Source organism: Rhinoderma darwinii, chromosome 3, assembly GCF_050947455.1.
Source record: "Rhinoderma darwinii isolate aRhiDar2 chromosome 3, aRhiDar2.hap1, whole genome shotgun sequence".
Lineage (NCBI taxonomy): Eukaryota > Metazoa > Chordata > Amphibia > Anura > Rhinodermatidae > Rhinoderma > Rhinoderma darwinii.
The window spans coordinates 77130649-77153202 of NC_134689.1; the positions used below are offsets into that span (position 1 = coordinate 77130649).

The 22554-nt window shown below is 40.5% G+C and overlaps 21 non-coding genes across 21 annotated transcripts; all 21 read right to left on the minus strand.

Annotated features, from left to right (window-relative positions):
* Positions 1-468: 468 nt before the first annotated feature.
* TRNAL-AAG (transfer RNA leucine (anticodon AAG)) lies at positions 469-551 on the minus strand. The gene has a single exon. It is a non-coding gene; the product is annotated as a tRNA-Leu (tRNA).
* Positions 552-6030: 5479 nt separating this feature from the next.
* Positions 6031-6113, minus strand: TRNAL-AAG (transfer RNA leucine (anticodon AAG)). Its single transcript has one exon. It is a non-coding gene; the product is annotated as a tRNA-Leu (tRNA).
* A 512-nt stretch (positions 6114-6625) lies between these two features.
* On the minus strand, positions 6626-6708 carry TRNAL-AAG (transfer RNA leucine (anticodon AAG)). The gene has a single exon. It is a non-coding gene; the product is annotated as a tRNA-Leu (tRNA).
* Positions 6709-7220: 512 nt separating this feature from the next.
* TRNAL-CAG (transfer RNA leucine (anticodon CAG)) lies at positions 7221-7303 on the minus strand. Its single transcript has one exon. It is a non-coding gene; the product is annotated as a tRNA-Leu (tRNA).
* A 512-nt stretch (positions 7304-7815) lies between these two features.
* TRNAL-AAG (transfer RNA leucine (anticodon AAG)) lies at positions 7816-7898 on the minus strand. The gene has a single exon. It is a non-coding gene; the product is annotated as a tRNA-Leu (tRNA).
* Positions 7899-8652: 754 nt separating this feature from the next.
* TRNAL-AAG (transfer RNA leucine (anticodon AAG)) lies at positions 8653-8735 on the minus strand. The gene has a single exon. It is a non-coding gene; the product is annotated as a tRNA-Leu (tRNA).
* Positions 8736-9489: 754 nt separating this feature from the next.
* TRNAL-AAG (transfer RNA leucine (anticodon AAG)) lies at positions 9490-9572 on the minus strand. The gene has a single exon. It is a non-coding gene; the product is annotated as a tRNA-Leu (tRNA).
* A 512-nt stretch (positions 9573-10084) lies between these two features.
* TRNAL-CAG (transfer RNA leucine (anticodon CAG)) lies at positions 10085-10167 on the minus strand. The gene has a single exon. It is a non-coding gene; the product is annotated as a tRNA-Leu (tRNA).
* Positions 10168-10679: 512 nt separating this feature from the next.
* TRNAL-CAG (transfer RNA leucine (anticodon CAG)) lies at positions 10680-10762 on the minus strand. The gene has a single exon. It is a non-coding gene; the product is annotated as a tRNA-Leu (tRNA).
* Positions 10763-11274: 512 nt separating this feature from the next.
* Positions 11275-11357, minus strand: TRNAL-AAG (transfer RNA leucine (anticodon AAG)). Its single transcript has one exon. It is a non-coding gene; the product is annotated as a tRNA-Leu (tRNA).
* A 512-nt stretch (positions 11358-11869) lies between these two features.
* On the minus strand, positions 11870-11952 carry TRNAL-CAG (transfer RNA leucine (anticodon CAG)). Its single transcript has one exon. It is a non-coding gene; the product is annotated as a tRNA-Leu (tRNA).
* Positions 11953-13059: 1107 nt separating this feature from the next.
* Positions 13060-13142, minus strand: TRNAL-AAG (transfer RNA leucine (anticodon AAG)). The gene has a single exon. It is a non-coding gene; the product is annotated as a tRNA-Leu (tRNA).
* Positions 13143-13654: 512 nt separating this feature from the next.
* On the minus strand, positions 13655-13737 carry TRNAL-CAG (transfer RNA leucine (anticodon CAG)). Its single transcript has one exon. It is a non-coding gene; the product is annotated as a tRNA-Leu (tRNA).
* Positions 13738-14730: 993 nt separating this feature from the next.
* On the minus strand, positions 14731-14813 carry TRNAL-CAG (transfer RNA leucine (anticodon CAG)). Its single transcript has one exon. It is a non-coding gene; the product is annotated as a tRNA-Leu (tRNA).
* A 1588-nt stretch (positions 14814-16401) lies between these two features.
* Positions 16402-16484, minus strand: TRNAL-CAG (transfer RNA leucine (anticodon CAG)). Its single transcript has one exon. It is a non-coding gene; the product is annotated as a tRNA-Leu (tRNA).
* A 2425-nt stretch (positions 16485-18909) lies between these two features.
* TRNAL-CAG (transfer RNA leucine (anticodon CAG)) lies at positions 18910-18992 on the minus strand. The gene has a single exon. It is a non-coding gene; the product is annotated as a tRNA-Leu (tRNA).
* A 512-nt stretch (positions 18993-19504) lies between these two features.
* TRNAL-CAG (transfer RNA leucine (anticodon CAG)) lies at positions 19505-19587 on the minus strand. Its single transcript has one exon. It is a non-coding gene; the product is annotated as a tRNA-Leu (tRNA).
* Positions 19588-20099: 512 nt separating this feature from the next.
* On the minus strand, positions 20100-20182 carry TRNAL-CAG (transfer RNA leucine (anticodon CAG)). The gene has a single exon. It is a non-coding gene; the product is annotated as a tRNA-Leu (tRNA).
* A 512-nt stretch (positions 20183-20694) lies between these two features.
* On the minus strand, positions 20695-20777 carry TRNAL-CAG (transfer RNA leucine (anticodon CAG)). The gene has a single exon. It is a non-coding gene; the product is annotated as a tRNA-Leu (tRNA).
* Positions 20778-21289: 512 nt separating this feature from the next.
* On the minus strand, positions 21290-21372 carry TRNAL-AAG (transfer RNA leucine (anticodon AAG)). The gene has a single exon. It is a non-coding gene; the product is annotated as a tRNA-Leu (tRNA).
* Positions 21373-21884: 512 nt separating this feature from the next.
* On the minus strand, positions 21885-21967 carry TRNAL-CAG (transfer RNA leucine (anticodon CAG)). Its single transcript has one exon. It is a non-coding gene; the product is annotated as a tRNA-Leu (tRNA).
* Positions 21968-22554: the final 587 nt, after the last annotated feature.

The following is a 22554-nucleotide window of genomic DNA, read 5'->3' on the forward strand; positions in this document are numbered from 1 at the left end:
ATGTTAAGGGTCCAGTTTTTAGGAATTTAAAATAGAAAGATTAGTACTGTTTCTTGTCCATTTCCATCATGTAGTTATTGGTTTATGATTAACAGTGCTGTAAAAAAGAGGTCCTGAAGAACCCTTGTTCTTGCTTTAACCTGAAAATACAGAAAAACTACCCTGGGAGGTACCCAGCAGTAGTTTAGTGGAGTTCCATTCTCTATAACATTCACTCAAGTAAGCAGAGGAATCGGTATTGTCTTACATAGTTTACTTAAATATGAGTATTCAAAAGTGGGATTTAAATCCACGCCTTCACGAGAGACTGCTCGGTCATCCTATCCTACACAAATAAGAAAACTTTCAAGATTGGATGCCAAGCCAGTCATCTGAAGAGTCTAACATTTTGGGGCGTGTTTTGGCATAGTGGGTTTTTTCACTAGCGCTGTCGGAATGACATTGCAGTGTGTTTAAGAAAAGTTGTATTGTCAGAAGTGGGATTTGAACCCACGCCTCCAGGGGAGACTGCGACCTTAACGCAGCGCCTTAGACCGCTCGGCCATCCTGACTTATAGAAAAGCCAAGCCTTTCAGATATGGAAGAAAAAACCGTCATGTTAAGGGTCCAGTTCTTGGGAATTTAAAATAGAAAGATTAGAACTGTTTCTTGTCTATTTCCATCATGTAGTTATTGGTTTATGATTAACAGTGCTGTAACAAAGAGGTACTGAAGAACCCTTGTTCTTGCTTTAACCTGAAAATACAGAAAAACTACCCTGGGAGGTACCCAGCAGTAGTTTAGTGGAGTTCCATTCTCTATAACATTCACTCAAGTAAGCAGAGGAATCTGTATTGTCTTACATAGTTACTTAACCCCTTCCCGCTCCTTGACGTACTATTACGTCATGGCAGCTGTATCGTTCGCGCTCCATGCCGTAATAGTACGTCACGGGAGTAACGGCCGTTTCGGCCGTCCTCCCGACACATACAGGAGCTGTGACGCTGCTGTCTTGTTCAGCAGCTGTCACAGCTCCTACAGCGGGGACCGATCGCTGTGTCCCCGCTGATTAACCCCTTAAAAGCCGCGTTCTATAGAGATCGCGGCTTTTTAGGGGTTAAGCTGCCATCGCCGGCCTGCTACGCGATAGCGGCCGGCGATGGTGACTATGGCAACCGGACACCAAACAATGGCGTCCGGCTATGCCATAGACGGAAGCCTAGTGGGTCCTGACAACGTCAGGACCCACTATGCTTGCTGTCAGTGAGTAGCTGACAGTTCTAATACACTGCACTACGCATGTAGTGCAGTGTATTAGAATAGCGATCAGGGCCTCCTGCCCTCATGTCCCCTAGTGGGACAAAGTAATAAAGTAAAAAAGAAGTGTAAAAATAAGAAAATAAAAGTTTTAAAAGTAATAAAAGTAAAAGTCCCACTTTTTCCCTTATCAGTCCTTTATTATTAATAAAAATATATAAACAAACAAATAAACTATACATAATTGGTATCGCCGCGTCCGTAACGGCCTGAACTACAAAAATATTTTGTTATTTATCCCGCACGGTGAACGCCGTAAAAAAAAATATTAATAAACCGTACCACAATCACAATTGTTTGGTCACTTCACCTCCCAAAAAATGGAATAAAAAGAGATCAAAAAGTCGCATGTACCTAAAAATGGTACTGATCGAAACTACAGTTCGTTACGCAAAAAATAAGTCCTCGCACGGCTTTATTGATTGAAAAATAAAAACGTTATGGCTCTTAGAATAAGGTAACACAAAAAGTGAATGATTGTTTACAAAACGTACTTTATTGTGCAAACGCCATAAGACATAAAAAAAAACTATAAACATCTGGTATCGCCGTGATCGTATCGCCCCGCAGAATAAAGTTAATATATCATTTATAGCGCACGGTGAACGCTGTAAAAAAAAAAGTATACAAAAACAATAGTACAATTGCTGTTTTTTAGGCACCACGCCACCTAAAAATGGAATAAAAACTGATCAAAAAGCCGCATGCACCCCATGAAAACTACAATGGATTCCTCAAGGGGTCTAGTTTCCAAATTGGGGTCACTTTTGGGGGGTTTCCAATGTTTTGGCACCACAAGACCTCTTCAAACCGGACATGGTGCCTAATAAAAACGAGGGCTCAAATTCCTCTAGGTGCTCCTTTGCTTCGGAGGCCGGTGCTTCAGTCCATTACCGCCCGAGGGCCACATGTGGGATATTTCTCTAAACTGCAGAATCTGGACAATACGTATTAATTTGTGTTTCTCTGATAAATCCTTTTGTGTTATAAAAAAAATGGTATAAAAAGAGTAAATGTCACCTCTACTTTGCTCTAAATTTCTGTGAAACACCTAAAGGGTTCATAAACTTTCTAAATGCTGTTGTGAATACTTTGAGGGGTCTAGTTTCTAAAATGGGGTGTTTGATAGGGGTTTCTAATATATGGGCCCCTCAAAGCAACTTCAGAAATGAACTGGAACCTAAAAAAATAAATAAATGAGGCAATACTTCGCTTCTTACATTATACTGATAATGAGCCGTGCCCACTCCGAGATGACCCCAGTTTTGACCGTTTGTATAAACGGAGACCCCTATTAGACCGTTCCAGTGCCCGGTTTTCCCAAGCATACACCCCCGAGAAGTGTTTTTCTATTGATGAGTCCCTGGTACATTTTAAAGGGAGGGTTCAATTCCGCCAGTACCTGCCAGGTAAGAGGGCAAGGTATGGCGTAAAGATGTATAAGCTGTGAGAGTGCATCAGGGTATACCTACAGATTTAGGATATATGAAGGAAAGGCCACCCCCAAACCAGACTGCATCCTGGACTACAATAGGTACATGGGAGGGATGGACTTGTCAAATCAAGTCCTGAAGCCCTACAGCGCCATGCGGTGAGGTATAAGAAGCTGGCCGGGCACATCATACAGATGGCTTTGTACAATGCGTATGTGCTACGTCGATGTGCAGGCCAGAGGGGAACTTTCCTGGAATTTCAAGATCTAATCTTTAGGGACCAGGAAGGGGGGGCGCATCGTACCAGGGCAACACTTTCCAGGAGAAGGTCCCCAAACCGGTGGAAAGGGAAAGAGTCAAAAGAGGTGCAGAGTCTGCTATAAGAGGGGGATAAGGAAGAACACAATATACCAATGTGACACGTGTCCCGAAAAACCAGGGCTCTGTATAAAAGATTGTTTTAAAATGTATCATACATCCCTTGATTTTCAATTTACCCTGATGCACTCCGCACAGCTTACCCCCCTCATCTTTCCCTTCTGAGCCCTGCCGTATGCCCAGGCAGCTGATAACAGCCACATGTAGGGTATTGTCGTACCCAGGAGAACCCACATTACAATTTAAGGGGTGTATATCTCCGGTGGCGCATGCTGGGCACACTATATTGGACACTGAAATGGCATATACATATATAAAATTGCAAATCTCACACTGCACCATCTGCTGCGCATTATCTTTTACACAGTACCTGTGGGGTCAAAATGCTCACTACACCTCTAGATGAATGTCTTAAGGGGTGTAGTTTTTAAAATGGGGTCACTTCTCGGGGGTTTCAACTGTACTGGTACCTCAGGGGCTTCTGCACACATGACTTAGCACCAGAAAAGCTCCAGTAGGCCAAATGGTGGTCCTTTCCTTCTGAGCCCTCCCATGGGCCCAAAGGGCAGTTTATCACCACAAATGGGGTATTGCCGCACTAAGGACAAATTGGGCAACAAAATGGGGTATGTTGTTCCTTGTGAAAATAAGAAATTTTGATCAAAAATGACATCTTATTGGAAAAAATATCATTTTTTTCATTTCACAGCCCAATTCAAATAGGTGCTGTGAAAAAACTGTGCGGTCAAAATGATAACAAAAACCATAAATGAATTCCTTGAGGGGTGTAGTTTCGAAAATGGGGTCACTTCTGGTGGGTTTCCATTGCTTTGATACCTCTGGGGCTCTGCAAATGCGACATGGCACCCGAAAACCAATCCAGCAAAATCTGGACTCCAACAAACACATAGCGCTCCTTTCCGTCTGAGCCCTCCCATGGGCCCAAACGGCAGTTTATCACCACAAATGGGGTATTGCCGCACTAAGGACAAATTGGGCAACAAAATGGGGTATGTTGTTCCCTGTGAAAATAAGAAATTTTGATAAAAAATGACATCTTATTGGAAAAAATATAATTTTTTTCATTTCACAGCCCAATTCAAATAGGTGCTGTGAAAAACCTGTGCGGTCAAAATGATAACAAAAACCATAAATGAATTCCTTGAGGGGTGTAGTTTCCAAAATGGGGTCACTTCTGGTGGGTTTCCATTGCTTTGATACCTCTGGGGCTCTGCAAATGCGACATGGCACCCGAAAACCAATCCAGCAAAATCTGGACTCCAACAAACACATAGCGCTCCTTTCCTTCTGAGCCCTCCCATGGGCCCAAACGGCAGTTTATCACCACAAATGGGGTATTGCCGCACTAAGGACAAATTGGGCAACAAAATGGGGTATGTTGTTCCCTGTGAAAATAAGAAAATTTGATCAAAAATGACATTTTATTGGAAAAAATATCATTTTTTTCATTTCACAGCCCAATTCAAATAGGTGCTGTGAAAAAACTGTGCGGTCAAAATGATAACAAAAACCATAAATGAATTCCTTGAGGGGTGTAATTTCCAAAATGGGGTCACTTCTGGTGGGTTTCCATTGTTTTGATACCTCAACGCCTCTTCAAACCTGGCATGCTGCCTAAAATATATTCTAATAAAAAAGAGGCCTCAAAATGCACTAGGTGCTTCTTTGCTTCTAGGGCTTGTGTTTTAGTCCACGAGCGCAGTAGGGCCACATGTGGGACATTTCTAAAAACTGCAGAATCTGGACAATACATATTTAGTAGTGTTTCTCTGGTAAAACCTTCTCTGTTACTAAAAAAAAATTGAATAAAATTGAAATTCAGCAGAAAAAATGAAATTTGCAAATTTAATTTCCACTTTGCTTTAATTCCTGTGAAATGCCTGAAGGGTTAAAAAACTTTCTATATGCTGTTTTGAATACTTTGAGGGGTCTAGTTTTTAAAATGGGGTGTTTTATGGGGGTTTCTAACACATAGTCCCCTCAAATCCACTTCAGAACTGAACTGGCACCTTCAAAAAAAGGCTTTTGAAATTTTCTTAAGAATATGAGAAATTGCTGTTTATGTTCTAAGCCTTGTAACGTCCAAGAAAAATAAAAGAATGTTCAAAAAATGATGCCAATCAAAAGTAGACATATGGGAAATGTGAACTAGTAACTATTTTGGGTGGTATAACCGTCTGTTTTTCAAGCAGATGCATTTAAATTCTGAAAAATGCTATTTTTTGTAAATTTTCTCTAAATTTTGCAATTTTTCACAAATAAAGACTGAATATATCGACCAAATTTTACCACGAACATGAAGCCCAAAGTGTCACGAGAAAACAATCTCAGAATCGCTTGGATAGGTTTAAGCATTCCGACGTTATTACCACATAAAGTGAAATATGTCAGATTTGAAAAATGGGCTCTGAGCCTTAAGGCCCAAACTAGGCTGCGTCCTTAAGGGGTTAAATATGAAATAGAAAATAGAAAGATTAGTACTGTTTCTTGTCCATTTCCATCATGTAGTTATTGGTTTATGATTAACAGTGCTGTAAAAAAGAGGTCCTGAAGAACCCTTGTTCTTGCTTTAACCTGAAAATACAGAAAAACTACCCTGGGAGGTACCCAGCAGTAGTTTAGTGGAGTTCCATTCTCTATAACATTCACTCAAGTAAGCAGAGGAATCGGTATTGTCTTACATAGTTTACTTAAATATGAGTATTCAAAAGTGGGATTTAAATCCACGCCTTCACGAGAGACTGCTCGGTCATCCTATCCTACACAAATAAGAAAACTTTCAAGATTGGATGCCAAGCCAGTCATCTGAAGAGTCTAACATTTTGGGGCGTGTTTTGGCATAGTGGGTTTTTTCACTAGCGCTGTCGGAATGACATTGCAGTGTGTTTAAGAAAAGTTGTATTGTCAGAAGTGGGATTTGAACCCACGCCTCCAGGGGAGACTGCGACCTTAACGCAGCGCCTTAGACCGCTCGGCCATCCTGACTTATAGAAAAGCCAAGCCTTTCAGAAATGGAAGAAAAAACCGTCATGTTAAGGGTCCAGTTTTTGGGAATTTAAAATAGAAAGATTAGAACTGTTTCTTGTCCATTTCCATCATGTAGTTATTGGTTTATGATTAACAGTGCTGTAACAAAGAGGTCCTGAAGAACCCTTGTTCTTGCTTTAACCTGAAAATACAGAAAAACTACCCTGGGAGGTACCCAGCAGTAGTTTAGTGGAGTTCCATTCTCTATAACATTCACTCAAGTAAGCAGAGGAATCGGTATTGTCTTACATAGTTTACTTAAATATGAGTATTCAAAAGTGGGATTTAAATCCACGCCTTCACGAGAGACTGCTCGGTCATCCTATCCTACACAAATAAGAAAACTTTCAAGATTGGATGCCAAGCCAGTCATCTGAAGAGTCTAACATTTTGGGGCGTGTTTTGGCATAGTGGGTTTTTTCACTAGCGCTGTCGGAATGACATTGCAGTGTGTTTAAGAAAAGTTGTATTGTCAGAAGTGGGATTTGAACCCACGCCTCCAGGGGAGACTGCGACCTTAACGCAGCGCCTTAGACCGCTCGGCCATCCTGACTTATAGAAAAGCCAAGCCTTTCAGAAATGGAAGAAAAAACCGTCATGTTAAGGGTCCAGTTTTTGGGAATTTAAAATAGAAAGATTAGAACTGTTTCTTGTCCATTTCCATCATGTAGTTATTGGTTTATGATTAACAGTGCTGTAACAAAGAGGTCCTGAAGAACCCTTGTTCTTGCTTTAACCTGAAAATACAGAAAAACTACCCTGGGAGGTACCCAGCAGTAGTTTAGTGGAGTTCCATTCTCTATAACATTCACTCAAGTAAGCAGAGGAATCGGTATTGTCTTACATAGTTTACTTAAATATGAGTATTCAAAAGTGGGATTTAAATCCACGCCTTCACGAGAGACTGCTCGGTCATCCTATCCTACACAAATAAGAAAACTTTCAAGATTGGACGCCAAGCCAGTCATCTGAAGAGTCTAACATTTTGGGGCGTGTTTTGGCATAGTGGGTTTTTTCACTAGCGCTGTCGGAATGACATTGCAGTGTGTTTAAGAAAAGTTGTATTGTCAGAAGTGGGATTTGAACCCACGCCTCCAGGGGAGACTGCGACCTGAACGCAGCGCCTTAGACCGCTCGGCCATCCTGACTTATAGAAAAGCCAAGCCTTTCAGAAATGGAAGAAAAAACCGTCATGTTAAGGGTCCAGTTTTTGGGAATTTAAAATAGAAAGATTAGAACTGTTTCTTGTCCATTTCCATCATGTAGTTATTGGTTTATGATTAACAGTGCTGTAACAAAGAGGTCCTGAAGAACCCTTGTTCTTGCTTTAACCTGAAAATACAGAAAAACTACCCTGGGAGGTACCCAGCAGTAGTTTAGTGGAGTTCCATTCTCTATAACATTCACTCAAGTAAGCAGAGGAATCGGTATTGTCTTACATAGTTTACTTAAATATGAGTATTCAAAAGTGGGATTTAAATCCACGCCTTCACGAGAGACTGCTCGGTCATCCTATCCTACACAAATAAGAAAACTTTCAAGATTGGACGCCAAGCCAGTCATCTGAAGAGTCTAACATTTTGGGGCGTGTTTTGGCATAGTGGGTTTTTTCACTAGCGCTGTCGGAATGACATTGCAGTGTGTTTAAGAAAAGTTGTATTGTCAGAAGTGGGATTTGAACCCACGCCTCCAGGGGAGACTGCGACCTTAACGCAGCGCCTTAGACCGCTCGGCCATCCTGACTTATAGAAAAGCTAAGCCTTTCAGAAATGGAAGAAAAAACCGTCATGTTAAGGGTCCAGTTTTTGGGAATTTAAAATAGAAAGATTAGAACTGTTTCTTGTCCATTTCCATCATGTAGTTATTGGTTTATGATTAACAGTGCTGTAACAAAGAGGTCCTGAAGAACCCTTGTTCTTGCTTTAACCTGAAAATACAGAAAAACTACCCTGGGAGGTACCCAGCAGTAGTTTAGTGGAGTTCCATTCTCTATAACATTCACTCAAGTAAGCAGAGGAATCTGTATTGTCTTACATAGTTACTTAAATATGAAATAGAAAATAGAAAGATTAGTACTGTTTCTTGTCCATTTCCATCATGTAGTTATTGGTTTATGATTAACAGTGCTGTAAAAAAGAGGTCCTGAAGAACCCTTGTTCTTGCTTTAACCTGAAAATACAGAAAAACTACCCTGGGAGGTACCCAGCAGTAGTTTAGTGGAGTTCCATTCTCTATAACATTCACTCAAGTAAGCAGAGGAATCGGTATTGTCTTACATAGTTTACTTAAATATGAGTATTCAAAAGTGGGATTTAAATCCACGCCTTCACGAGAGACTGCTCGGTCATCCTATCCTACACAAATAAGAAAACTTTCAAGATTGGATGCCAAGCCAGTCATCTGAAGAGTCTAACATTTTGGGGCGTGTTTTGGCATAGTGGGTTTTTTCACTAGCGCTGTCGGAATGACATTGCAGTGTGTTTAAGAAAAGTTGTATTGTCAGAAGTGGGATTTGAACCCACGCCTCCAGGGGAGACTGCGACCTTAACGCAGCGCCTTAGACCACTCGGCCATCCTGACTTATAGAAAAGCCAAGCCTTTCAGAAATGGAAGAAAAAACCGTCATGTTAAGGGTCCAGTTTTTGGGAATTTAAAATAGAAAGATTAGAACTGTTTCTTGTCCATTTCCATCATGTAGTTATTGGTTTATGATTAACAGTGCTGTAACAAAGAGGTACTGAAGAACCCTTGTTCTTGCTTTAACCTGAAAATACAGAAAAACTACCCTGGGAGGTACCCAGCAGTAGTTTAGTGGAGTTCCATTCTCTATAACATTCACTCAAGTAAGCAGAGGAATCTGTATTGTCTTACATAGTTACTTAAATATGAAATAGAAAATAGAAAGATTAGTACTGTTTCTTGTCCATTTCCATCATGTAGTTATTGGTTTATGATTAACAGTGCTGTAAAAAAGAGGTCCTGAAGAACCCTTGTTCTTGCTTTAACCTGAAAATACAGAAAAACTACCCTGGGAGGTACCCAGCAGTAGTTTAGTGGAGTTCCATTCTCTATAACATTCACTCAAGTAAGCAGAGGAATCGGTATTGTCTTACATAGTTTACTTAAATATGAGTATTCAAAAGTGGGATTTAAATCCACGCCTTCACGAGAGACTGCTCGGTCATCCTATCCTACACAAATAAGAAAACTTTCAAGATTGGATGCCAAGCCAGTCATCTGAAGAGTCTAACATTTTGGGGCGTGTTTTGGCATAGTGGGTTTTTTCACTAGCGCTGTCGGAATGACATTGCAGTGTGTTTAAGAAAAGTTGTATTGTCAGAAGTGGGATTTGAACCCACGCCTCCAGGGGAGCCTGCGACCTTAACGCAGCGCCTTAGACCGCTCGGCCATCCTGACTTATAGAAAAGCCAAGCCTTTCAGATATGGAAGAAAAAACCGTCATGTTAAGGGTCCAGTTCTTGGGAATTTAAAATAGAAAGATTAGAACTGTTTCTTGTCTATTTCCATCATGTAGTTATTGGTTTATGATTAACAGTGCTGTAACAAAGAGGTACTGAAGAACCCTTGTTCTTGCTTTAACCTGAAAATACAGAAAAACTACCCTGGGAGGTACCCAGCAGTAGTTTAGTGGAGTTCCATTCTCTATAACATTCACTCAAGTAAGCAGAGGAATCGGTATTGTCTTACATAGTTTACTTAAATATGAGTATTCAAAAGTGGGATTTAAATCCACGCCTTCACGAGAGACTGCTCGGTCATCCTATCCTACACAAATAAGAAAACTTTCAAGATTGGATGCCAAGCCAGTCATCTGAAGAGTCTAACATTTTGGGGCGTGTTTTGGCATAGTGGGTTTTTTCACTAGCGCTGTCGGAATGACATTGCAGTGTGTTTAAGAAAAGTTGTATTGTCAGAAGTGGGATTTGAACCCACGCCTCCAGGGGAGACTGCGACCTGAACGCAGCGCCTTAGACCGCTCGGCCATCCTGACTTATAGAAAAGCCAAGCCTTTCAGAAATGGAAGAAAAAACCGTCATGTTAAGGGTCCAGTTTTTGGGAATTTAAAATAGAAAGATTAGAACTGTTTCTTGTCCATTTCCATCATGTAGTTATTGGTTTATGATTAACAGTGCTGTAACAAAGAGGTCCTGAAGAACCCTTGTTCTTGCTTTAACCTGAAAATACAGAAAAACTACCCTGGGAGGTACCCAGCAGTAGTTTAGTGGAGTTCCATTCTCTATAACATTCACTCAAGTAAGCAGAGGAATCGGTATTGTCTTACATAGTTTACTTAAATATGAGTATTCAAAAGTGGGATTTAAATCCACGCCTTCACGAGAGACTGCTCGGTCATCCTATCCTACACAAATAAGAAAACTTTCAAGATTGGACGCCAAGCCAGTCATCTGAAGAGTCTAACATTTTGGGGCGTGTTTTGGCATAGTGGGTTTTTTCACTAGCGCTGTCGGAATGACATTGCAGTGTGTTTAAGAAAAGTTGTATTGTCAGAAGTGGGATTTGAACCCACGCCTCCAGGGGAGACTGCGACCTGAACGCAGCGCCTTAGACCGCTCGGCCATCCTGACTTATAGAAAAGCCAAGCCTTTCAGAAATGGAAGAAAAAACCGTCATGTTAAGGGTCCAGTTTTTGGGAATTTAAAATAGAAAGATTAGAACTGTTTCTTGTCCATTTCCATCATGTAGTTATTGGTTTATGATTAACAGTGCTGTAACAAAGAGGTCCTGAAGAACCCTTGTTCTTGCTTTAACCTGAAAATACAGAAAAACTACCCTGGGAGGTACCCAGCAGTAGTTTAGTGGAGTTCCATTCTCTATAACATTCACTCAAGTAAGCAGAGGAATCGGTATTGTCTTACATAGTTTACTTAAATATGAGTATTCAAAAGTGGGATTTAAATCCACGCCTTCACGAGAGACTGCTCGGTCATCCTATCCTACACAAATAAGAAAACTTTCAAGATTGGACGCCAAGCCAGTCATCTGAAGAGTCTAACATTTTGGGGCGTGTTTTGGCATAGTGGGTTTTTTCACTAGCGCTGTCGGAATGACATTGCAGTGTGTTTAAGAAAAGTTGTATTGTCAGAAGTGGGATTTGAACCCACGCCTCCAGGGGAGACTGCGACCTTAACGCAGCGCCTTAGACCGCTCGGCCATCCTGACTTATAGAAAAGCTAAGCCTTTCAGAAATGGAAGAAAAAACCGTCATGTTAAGGGTCCAGTTTTTGGGAATTTAAAATAGAAAGATTAGAACTGTTTCTTGTCCATTTCCATCATGTAGTTATTGGTTTATGATTAACAGTGCTGTAACAAAGAGGTCCTGAAGAACCCTTGTTCTTGCTTTAACCTGAAAATACAGAAAAACTACCCTGGGAGGTACCCAGCAGTAGTTTAGTGGAGTTCCATTCTCTATAACATTCACTCAAGTAAGCAGAGGAATCTGTATTGTCTTACATAGTTTACTTAAATATGAGTATTCAAAAGTGGGATTTAAATCCACGCCTTCACGAGAGACTGCTCGGTCATCCTATCCTACACAAATAAGAAAACTTTCAAGATTGGATGCCAAGCCAGTCATCTGAAGAGTCTAACATTTTGGGGTGTGTTTTGGCATAGTGGGTTTTTTCACTAGCGCTGTCGGAATGACATTGCAGTGTGTTTAATAAAAGTTGTATTGTCAGAAGTGGGATTTGAACCCACGCCTCCAGGGGAGACTGCGACCTGAACGCAGCGCCTTAGACCGCTCGGCCATCCTGACTTATAGAAAAGCCAAGCCTTTCAGAAATGGAAGAAAAAACCGTCATGTTAAGGGTCCAGTTTTTGGGAATTTAAAATAGAAAGATTAGAACTGTTTCTTGTCCATTTCCATCATGTAGTTATTGGTTTATGATTAACAGTGCTGTAACAAAGAGGTCCTGAAGAACCCTTGTTCTTGCTTTAACCTGAAAATACAGAAAAACTACCCTGGGAGGTACCCAGCAGTAGTTTAGTGGAGTTCCATTCTCTATAACATTCACTCAAGTAAGCAGAGGAATCGGTATTGTCTTACATAGTTTACTTAAATATGAGTATTCAAAAGTGGGATTTAAATCCACGCCTTCACGAGAGACTGCTCGGTCATCCTATCCTACACAAATAAGAAAACTTTCAAGATTGGATGCCAAGCCAGTCATCTGAAGAGTCTAACATTTTGGGGCGTGTTTTGGCATAGTGGGTTTTTTCACTAGCGCTGTCGGAATGACATTGCAGTGTGTTTAAGAAAAGTTGTATTGTCAGAAGTGGGATTTGAACCCACGGCTCCAGGGGAGACCGCGACCTGAACGCAGCGCCTTAGACCGCTCGGCCATCCTGACTTATAGAAAAGCCAAGCCTTTCAGAAATGGAAGAAAAAACCGTCATGTTAAGGGTCCAGTTTTTGGGAATTTAAAATAGAAAGATTAGAACTGTTTCTTGTCCATTTCCATCATGTAGTTATTGGTTTATGATTAACAGTGCTGTAACAAAGAGGTCCTGAAGAACCCTTGTTCTTGCTTTAACCTGAAAATACAGAAAAACTACCCTGGGAGGTACCCAGCAGTAGTTTAGTGGAGTTCCATTCTCTATAACATTCACTCAAGTAAGCAGAGGAATCGGTATTGTCTTACATAGTTTACTTAAATATGAGTATTCAAAAGTGGGATTTAAATCCACGCCTTCACGAGAGACTGCTCGGTCATCCTATCCTACACAAATAAGAAAACTTTCAAGATTGGACGCCAAGCCAGTCATCTGAAGAGTCTAACATTTTGGGGCGTGTTTTGGCATAGTGGGTTTTTTCACTAGCGCTGTCGGAATGACATTGCAGTGTGTTTAAGAAAAGTTGTATTGTCAGAAGTGGGATTTGAACCCACGCCTCCAGGGGAGACTGCGACCTTAACGCAGCGCCTTAGACCGCTCGGCCATCCTGACTTATAGAAAAGCCAAGCCTTTCAGAAATGGAAGAAAAAACCGTCATGTTAAGGGTCCAGTTTTTGGGAATTTAAAATAGAAAGATTAGAACTGTTTCTTGTCCATTTCCATCATGTAGTTATTGGTTTATGATTAACAGTGCTGTAACAAAGAGGTCCTGAAGAACCCTTGTTCTTGCTTTAACCTGAAAATACAGAAAAACTACCCTGGGAGGTACCCAGCAGTAGTTTAGTGGAGTTCCATTCTCTATAACATTCACTCAAGTAAGCAGAGGAATCTGTATTGTCTTACATAGTTTACTTAAATATGAGTATTCAAAAGTGGGATTTAAATCCACGCCTTCACGAGAGACTGCTCGGTCATCCTATCCTACACAAATAAGAAAACTTTCAAGATTGGATGCCAAGCCAGTCATCTGAAGAGTCTAACATTTTGGGGTGTGTTTTGGCATAGTGGGTTTTTTCACTAGCGCTGTCGGAATGACATTGCAGTGTGTTTAAGAAAAGTTGTATTGTCAGAAGTGGGATTTGAACCCACGCCTCCAGGGGAGACTGCGACCTGAACGCAGCGCCTTAGACCGCTCGGCCATCCTGACTTATAGAAAAGCCAAGCCTTTCAGAAATGGAAGAAAAAACCGTCATGTTAAGGGTCCAGTTTTTGGGAATTTAAAATAGAAAGATTAGAACTGTTTCTTGTCCATTTCCATCATGTAGTTATTGGTTTATGATTAACAGTGCTGTAACAAAGAGGTCCTGAAGAACCCTTGTTCTTGCTTTAACCTGAAAATACAGAAAAACTACCCTGGGAGGTACCCAGCAGTAGTTTAGTGGAGTTCCATTCTCTATAACATTCACTCAAGTAAGCAGAGGAATCTGTATTGTCTTACATAGTTACTTAAATATGAAATAGAAAATAGAAAGATTAGTACTGTTTCTTGTCCATTTCCATCATGTAGTTATTGGTTTATGATTAATGCTGTAAAAAAGAGGTCCTGAAGAACCCTTGTTCTTGCTTTAACCTGAAAATACAGAAAAACTACCCTGGGAGGTACCCAGCAGTAGTTTAGTGGAGTTCCATTCTCTATAACATTCACTCAAGTAAGCAGAGGAATCTGTATTGTCTTACATAGTTACTTAAATATGAAATAGAAAATAGAAAGATTAGTACTGTTTCTTGTCCATTTCCATCATGTAGTTATTGGTTTATGATTAACAGTGCTGTAAAAAAGAGGTCCTGAAGAACCCTTGTTCTTGCTTTAACCTGAAAATACAGAAAAACTACCCTGGGAGGTACCCAGCAGTAGTTTAGTGGAGTTCCATTCTCTATAACATTCACTCAAGTAAGCAGAGGAATCTGTATTGTCTTACATAGTTTACTTAAATATGAGTATTCAAAAGTGGGATTTAAATCCACGCCTTCACGAGAGACTGCTCGGTCATCCTATCCTACACAAATAAGAAAACTTTCAAGATTGGATGCCAAGCCAGTCATCTGAAGAGTCTAAGATTTTGGGGTGTGTTTTGGCATAGTGGGTTTTTTCACTAGCGCTGTCGGAATGACATTGCAGTGTGTTTAAGAAAAGTTGTATTGTCAGAAGTGGGATTTGAACCCACGCCTCCAGGGGAGACTGCGACCTGAACGCAGCGCCTTAGACCGCTCGGCCATCCTGACTTATAGAAAAGCCAAGCCTTTCAGAAATGGAAGAAAAAACCGTCATGTTAAGGGTCCAGTTTTTGGGAATTTAAAATAGAAAGATTAGAACTGTTTCTTGTCCATTTCCATCATGTAGTTATTGGTTTATGATTAACAGTGCTGTAACAAAGAGGTCCTGAAGAACCCTTGTTCTTGCTTTAACCTGAAAATACAGAAAAACTACCCTGGGAGGTACCCAGCAGTAGTTTAGTGGAGTTCCATTCTCTATAACATTCACTCAAGTAAGCAGAGGAATCTGTATTGTCTTACATAGTTTACTTAAATATGAGTATTCAAAAGTGGGATTTAAATCCACGCCTTCACGAGAGACTGCTCGGTCATCCTATCCTACACAAATAAGAAAACTTTCAAGATTGGATGCCAAGCCAGTCATCTGAAGAGTCTAACATTTTGGGGTGTGTTTTGGCATAGTGGGTTTTTTCACTAGCGCTGTCGGAATGACATTGCAGAGTGTTTAAGAAAAGTTGTATTGTCAGAAGTGGGATTTGAACCCACGCCTCCAGGGGAGGCTGTGACCTTAACGCAGCGCCTTAAACCGCTCGGCCATCCTGACTTATAGAAAAGCCAAGCCTTTCAGATATGGAAGAAAAAACCGTCATGTTAAGGGTCCCGTTTTTGGGAATTTAAAATAGAAAGATTAGAACTGTTTCTTGTCCATTTCCATCATGTAGTTATTGGTTTATGATTAACAGTGCTGTAACAAAGAGGTCCTGAAGAACCCTTGTTCTTGCTTTAACCTGAAAATACAGAAAAACTACCCTGGGAGGTACCCAGCAGTAGTTTAGTGGAGTTCCATTCTCTATAACATTCACTCAAGTAAGCAGAGGAATCTGTATTGTCTTACATAGTTACTTAAATATGAAATAGAAAATAGAAAGATTAGTACTGTTTCTTGTCCATTTCCATCATGTAGTTATTGGTTTATGATTAATGCTGTAAAAAAGAGGTCCTGAAGAACCCTTGTTCTTGCTTTAACCTGAAAATACAGAAAAACTACCCTGGGAGGTACCCAGCAGTAGTTTAGTGGAGTTCCATTCTCTATAACATTCACTCAAGTAAGCAGAGGAATCTGTATTGTCTTACATAGTTACTTAAATATGAAATAGAAAATAGAAAGATTAGTACTGTTTCTTGTCCATTTCCATCATGTAGTTATTGGTTTATGATTAACAGTGCTGTAAAAAAGAGGTCCTGAAGAACCCTTGTTCTTGCTTTAACCTGAAAATACAGAAAAACTACCCTGGGAGGTACCCAGCAGTAGTTTAGTGGAGTTCCATTCTCTATAACATTCACTCAAGTAAGCAGAGGAATCGGTATTGTCTTACATAGTTTACTTAAATATGAGTATTCAAAAGTGGGATTTAAATCCACGCCTTCACGAGAGACTGCTCGGTCATCCTATCCTACACAAATAAGAAAACTTTCAAGATTGGATGCCAAGCCAGTCATCTGAAGAGTCTAACATTTTGGGGTGTGTTTTGGCATAGTGGGTTTTTTCACTAGCGCTGTCGGAATGACATTGCAGTGTGTTTAAGAAAAGTTGTATTGTCAGAAGTGGGATTTGAACCCACGCCTCCAGGGGAGACTGCGACCTGAACGCAGCGCCTTAGACCGCTCGGCCATCCTGACTTATAGAAAAGCTAAGCCTTTCAGAAATGGAAGAAAAAACCGTCATGTTAAGGGTCCAGTTTTTGGGAATTTAAAATAGAAAGATTAGAACTGTTTCTTGTCCATTTCCATCATGTAGTTATTGGTTTATGATTAACAGTGCTGTAACAAAGAGGTCCTGAAGAACCCTTGTTCTTGCTTTAACCTGAAAATACAGAAAAACTACCCTGGGAGGTACCCAGCAGTAGTTTAGTGGAGTTCCATTCTCTATAACATTCACTCAAGTAAGCAGAGGAATCTGTATTGTCTTACATAGTTTACTTAAATATGAGTATTCAAAAGTGGGATTTAAATCCACGCCTTCACGAGAGACTGCTCGGTCATCCTATCCTACACAAATAAGAAAACTTTCAAGATTGGATGCCAAGCCAGTCATCTGAAGAGTCTAACATTTTGGGGTGTGTTTTGGCATAGTGGGTTTTTTCACTAGCGCTGTCGGAATGACATTGCAGAGTGTTTAAGAAAAGTTGTATTGTCAGAAGTGGGATTTGAACCCACGCCTCCAGGGGAGGCTGTGACCTTAACGCAGCGCCTTAAACCGCTCGGCCATCCTGACTTATAGAAAAGCCAAGCCTTTCAGATATGGAAGAAAAAACCGTCATGTTAAGGGTCCAGTTTTTGGGAATTTAAAATAGAAAGATTAGAACTGTTTCTTGTCCATTTCCATCATGTAGTTATTGGTTTATGATTAACAGTGCTGTAACAAAGAGGTCCTGAAGAACCCTTGTTCTTGCTTTAACCTGAAAATACAGAAAAACTACCCTGGGAGGTACCCAGCAGTAGTTTAGTGGAGTTCCATTCTCTATAACATTCACTCAAGTAAGCAGAGGAATCTGTATTGTCTTACATAGTTACTTAAATATGAAATAGAAAATAGAAAGATTAGTACTGTTTCTTGTCCATTTCCATCATGTAGTTATTGGTTTATGATTAATGCTGTAAAAAAGAGGTCCTGAAGAACCCTTGTTCTTGCTTTAACCTGAAAATACAGAAAAACTACCCTGGGAGGTACCCAGCAGTAGTTTAGTGGAGTTCCATTCTCTATAACATTCACTCAAGTAAGCAGAGGAATCTGTATTGTCTTACATAGTTACTTAAATATGAAATAGAAAATAGAAAGATTAGTACTGTTTCTTGTCCATTTCCATCATGTAGTTATTGGTTTATGATTAACAGTGCTGTAAAAAAGAGGTCCTGAAGAACCCTTGTTCTTGCTTTAACCTGAAAATACAGAAAAACTACCCTGGGAGGTACCCAGCAGTAGTTTAGTGGAGTTCCATTCTCTATAACATTCACTCAAGTAAGCAGAGGAATCGGTATTGTCTTACATAGTTTACTTAAATATGAGTATTCAAAAGTGGGATTTAAATCCACGCCTTCACGAGAGACTGCTCGGTCATCCTATCCTACACAAATAAGAAAACTTTCAAGATTGGATGCCAAGCCAGTCATCTGAAGAGTCTAACATTTTGGGGTGTGTTTTGGCATAGTGGGTTTTTTCACTAGCGCTGTCGGAATGACATTGCAGTGTGTTTAATAAAAGTTGTATTGTCAGAAGTGGGATTTGAACCCACGCCTCGAGGGGAGACTGCGACCTGAACGCAGCGCCTTAGACCGCTCGGCCATCCTGACTTATAGAAAATCCAAGCCTTTCAGATATGGAAGAAAAAACCGTCATGTTAAGGGTCCAGTTTTTGGGAATTTAAAATAGAAAGATTAGAACTGTTTCTTGTCCATTTCCATCATGTAGTTATTGGTTTATGATTAACAGTGGTGTAACAAAGAGGTCCTGAAGAACCCTTGTTCTTGCTTTAACCTGAAAATACAGAAAAACTACCCTGGGAGGTACCCAGCAGTAGTTTAGTGGAGTTCCATTCTCTATAACATTCACTCAAGTAAGCAGAGGAATCTGTATTGTCTTACATAGTTACTTAAATATGAAATAGAAAATAGAAAGATTAGTACTGTTTCTTGTCCATTTCCATCATGTAGTTATTGGTTTATGATTAACAGTGCTGTAAAAAAGAGGTCCTGAAGAACCCTTGTTCTTGCTTTAACCTGAAAATACAGAAAAACTACCCTGGGAGGTACCCAGCAGTAGTTTAGTGGAGTTCCATTCTCTATAACATTCACTCAAGTAAGCAGAGGAATCGGTATTGTCTTACATAGTTTACTTAAATATGAGTATTCAAAAGTGGGATTTAAATCCACGCCTTCACGAGAGACTGCTCGGTCATCCTATCCTACACAAATAAGAAAACTTTCAAGATTGGATGCCAAGCCAGTCATCTGAAGAGTCTAACATTTTGGGGTGTGTTTTGGCATAGTGGGTTTTTTCACTAGCGCTGTCGGAATGACATTGCAGTGTGTTTAAGAAAAGTTGTATTGTCAGAAGTGGGATTTGAACCCACGCCTCCAGGGGAGACTGCGACCTGAACGCAGCGCCTTAGACCGCTCGGCCATCCTGACTTATAGAAAAGCTAAGCCTTTCAGAAATGGAAGAAAAAACCGTCATGTTAAGGGTCCAGTTTTTGGGAATTTAAAATAGAAAGATTAGAACTGTTTCTTGTCCATTTCCATCATGTAGTTATTGGTTTATGATTAACAGTGCTGTAACAAAGAGGTCCTGAAGAACCCTTGTTCTTGCTTTAACCTGAAAATACAGAAAAACTACCCTGGGAGGTACCCAGCAGTAGTTTAGTGGAGTTCCATTCTCTATAACATTCACTCAAGTAAGCAGAGGAATCTGTATTGTCTTACATAGTTTACTTAAATATGAGTATTCAAAAGTGGGATTTAAATCCACGCCTTCACGAGAGACTGCTCGGTCATCCTATCCTACACAAATAAGAAAACTTTCAAGATTGGATGCCAAGCCAGTCATCTGAAGAGTCTAACATTTTGGGGTGTGTTTTGGCATAGTGGGTTTTTTCACTAGCGCTGTCGGAATGACATTGCAGTGTGTTTAAGAAAAGTTGTATTGTCAGAAGTGGGATTTGAACCCACGCCTCCAGGGAAGACTGCGACCTGAACGCAGCGCCTTAGACCGCTCGGCCATCCTGACTTATAGAAAAGCCAAGCCTTTCAGAAATGGAAGAAAAAACCGTCATGTTAAGGGTCCAGTTTTTGGGAATTTAAAATAGAAAGATTAGAACTGTTTCTTGTCCATTTCCATCATGTAGTTATTGGTTTATGATTAACAGTGCTGTAACAAAGAGGTCCTGAAGAACCCTTGTTCTTGCTTTAACCTGAAAATACAGAAAAACTACCCTGGGAGGTACCCAGCAGTAGTTTAGTGGAGTTCCATTCTCTATAACATTCACTCAAGTAAGCAGAGGAATCGGTATTGTCTTACATAGTTTACTTAAATATGAGTATTCAAAAGTGGGATTTAAATCCACGCCTTCACGAGAGACTGCTCGGTCATCCTATCCTACACAAATAAGAAAACTTTCAAGATTGGATGCCAAGCCAGTCATCTGAAGAGTCTAACATTTTGGGGTGTGTTTTGGCATAGTGGGTTTTTTCACTAGCGCTGTCGGAATGACATTGCAGTGTGTTTAAGAAAAGTTGTATTGTCAGAAGTGGGATTTGAACCCACGCCTCCAGGGAAGACTGCGACCTGAACGCAGCGCCTTAGACCGCTCGGCCATCCTGACTTATAGAAAAGCCAAGCCTTTCAGAAATGGAAGAAAAAACCGTCATGTTAAGGGTCCAGTTTTTGGGAATTTAAAATAGAAAGATTAGAACTGTTTCTTGTCCATTTCCATCATGTAGTTATTGGTTTATGATTAACAGTGCTGTAACAAAGAGGTCCTGAAGAACCCTTGTTCTTGCTTTAACCTGAAAATACAGAAAAACTACCCTGGGAGGTACCCAGCAGTAGTTTAGTGGAGTTCCATTCTCTATAACATTCACTCAAGTAAGCAGAGGAATCGGTATTGTCTTACATAGTTTACTTAAATATGAGTATTCAAAAGTGGGATTTAAATCCACGCCTTCACGAGAGACTGCTCGGTCATCCTATCCTACACAAATAAGAAAACTTTCAAGATTGGATGCCAAGCCAGTCATCTGAAGAGTCTAACATTTTGGGGCGTGTTTTGGCATAGTGGGTTTTTTCACTAGCGCTGTCGGAATGACATTGCAGTGTGTTTAAGAAAAGTTGTATTGTCAGAAGTGGGATTTGAACCCACGCCTCCAGGGGAGACTGCGACCTGAACGCAGCGCCTTAGACCGCTCGGCCATCCTGACTTATAGAAAAGCCAAGCCTTTCAGAAATGGAAGAAAAAACCGTCATGTTAAGGGTCCAGTTTTTGGGAATTTAAAATAGAAAGATTAGAACTGTTTCTTGTCCATTTCCATCATGTAGTTATTGGTTTATGATTAACAGTGCTGTAACAAAGAGGTCCTGAAGAACCCTTGTTCTTGCTTTAACCTGAAAATACAGAAAAACTACCCTGGGAGGTACCCAGCAGTAGTTTAGTGGAGTTCCATTCTCTATAACATTCACTCAAGTAAGCAGAGGAATCGGTATTGTCTTACATAGTTTACTTAAATATGAGTATTCAAAAGTGGGATTTAAATCCACGCCTTCACGAGAGACTGCTCGGTCATCCTATCCTACACAAATAAGAAAACTTTCAAGATTGGACGCCAAGCCAGTCATCTGAAGAGTCTAACATTTTGGGGCGTGTTTTGGCATAGTGGGTTTTTTCACTAGCGCTGTCGGAATGACATTGCAGTGTGTTTAAGAAAAGTTGTATTGTCAGAAGTGGGATTTGAACCCACGCCTCCAGGGGAGACTGCGACCTTAACGCAGCGCCTTAGACCGCTCGGCCATCCTGACTTATAGAAAAGCCAAGCCTTTCAGAAATGGAAGAAAAAACCGTCATGTTAAGGGTCCAGTTTTTGGGAATTTAAAATAGAAAGATTAGAACTGTTTCTTGTCCATTTCCATCATGTAGTTATTGGTTTATGATTAACAGTGCTGTAACAAAGAGGTCCTGAAGAACCCTTGTTCTTGCTTTAACCTGAAAATACAGAAAAACTACCCTGGGAGGTACCCAGCAGTAGTTTAGTGGAGTTCCATTCTCTATAACATTCACTCAAGTAAGCAGAGGAATCTGTATTGTCTTACATAGTTTACTTAAATATGAGTATTCAAAAGTGGGATTTAAATCCACGCCTTCACGAGAGACTGCTCGGTCATCCTATCCTACACAAATAAGAAAACTTTCAAGATTGGATGCCAAGCCAGTCATCTGAAGAGTCTAACATTTTGGGGTGTGTTTTGGCATAGTGGGTTTTTTCACTAGCGCTGTCGGAATGACATTGCAGTGTGTTTAAGAAAAGTTGTATTGTCAGAAGTGGGATTTGAACCCACGCCTCCAGGGGAGACTGCGACCTGAACGCAGCGCCTTAGACCGCTCGGCCATCCTGACTTATAGAAAAGCCAAGCCTTTCAGAAATGGAAGAAAAAACCGTCATGTTAAGGGTCCAGTTTTTGGGAATTTAAAATAGAAAGATTAGAACTGTTTCTTGTCCATTTCCATCATGTAGTTATTGGTTTATGATTAACAGTGCTGTAACAAAGAGGTCCTGAAGAACCCTTGTTCTTGCTTTAACCTGAAAATACAGAAAAACTACCCTGGGAGGTACCCAGCAGTAGTTTAGTGGAGTTCCATTCTCTATAACATTCACTCAAGTAAGCAGAGGAATCTGTATTGTCTTACATAGTTTACTTAAATATGAGTATTCAAAAGTGGGATTTAAATCCACGCCTTCACGAGAGACTGCTCGGTCATCCTATCCTACACAAATAAGAAAACTTTCAAGATTGGATGCCAAGCCAGTCATCTGAAGAGTCTAACATTTTGGGGTGTGTTTTGGCATAGTGGGTTTTTTCACTAGCGCTGTCGGAATGACATTGCAGAGTGTTTAAGAAAAGTTGTATTGTCAGAAGTGGGATTTGAACCCACGCCTCCAGGGGAGGCTGTGACCTTAACGCAGCGCCTTAGACCGCTCGGCC